The following is an 882-nucleotide window of genomic DNA, read 5'->3' as shown; positions in this document are numbered from 1 at the left end:
GTCCTCCCACAGCACCGCCAATCCCCTGAATAATCAGATCACAGAAAAGCTTACCCGTGACAATTTCCTTCTGTGGAAGACCCAACTCCTTCCCCAGATTCGTGCTGCTTCCCTTTTCGGATACCTTGATGGATCCATCCCTGAGCCGGAGCCTACCATATCCACCACAGACAAAGATGGCAAGGTCACGAACCTGCCAAACCCAGAGCATGCAGCCTGGGTCGTTCAGGACCAGCAAGTGCTGGGCTATCTCCTGACGTCCGTCTCCAAAGAAGTCCTGACACAGATGGTGTCGGTCGAGACGGCGCACGCGGCATGGACCGCCCTGACGAACATGTTCGTCTCCAATTCGCGCTCCCGCATCAACAATCTTCGGATCTCCCTCTCCAACGCAGAGAAGGGAAATCAGTCGGTGGTCGTCTACTTCGCCCGCATGAGGTCGCTTGCTGATGAGCTAGCGGCTGCAGGCAGACCCCTCCAGGACGACGAGCTCATCTCCTTCATCTTGGCCGGCCTCGACATGGAATACAACCCCCTGGTATCCGCCCTCGACGCTCGCACTGAACCTCTCACCCTCGATGTACTGTACTCGCAGATGGCCAACTTCGATCAGAGAGTTGAGCTCCTGCAACGATCCGGTGGTGGCTTCAAATCATCTGCAAACTCAGCTGCTCGTGGGCGTGGTCAGTAGCGCGGACGCGGCGCGCCGCGTGGCCGTGGTGGCGGCCGCGGCGGCGGCAGCCGTGGCCCTGGCAGTGCGCCCCCTGTCTACAACAACAATCGGGGGGGACGCCCTGGACCTGGCGGACTTGGAGGACCCGGGCCAAATGGTGGTGGTGGTTTCCGCAATGATCGCCCCCACTGCCAGATCTGCAACAAGCC

General features: G+C 59.9%; 1 pseudogene; it reads left to right on the top strand.

Annotated features, from left to right (window-relative positions):
- Positions 1 to 472: 472 nt before the first annotated feature.
- On the top strand, positions 473 to 611 carry LOC125517780 (annotated as a pseudogene).
- The last annotated feature ends 271 nt before the right edge of the window (positions 612 to 882 follow it).

This window comes from Triticum urartu, chromosome 6 (assembly GCF_003073215.2).
Source record: "Triticum urartu cultivar G1812 chromosome 6, Tu2.1, whole genome shotgun sequence".
In the NCBI taxonomy this organism is placed as follows: domain Eukaryota; kingdom Viridiplantae; phylum Streptophyta; class Magnoliopsida; order Poales; family Poaceae; genus Triticum; species Triticum urartu.
The sequence above is the reverse complement of the archived record's forward strand: the minus strand, read 5'-3'. Positions and strand labels throughout refer to the sequence as shown.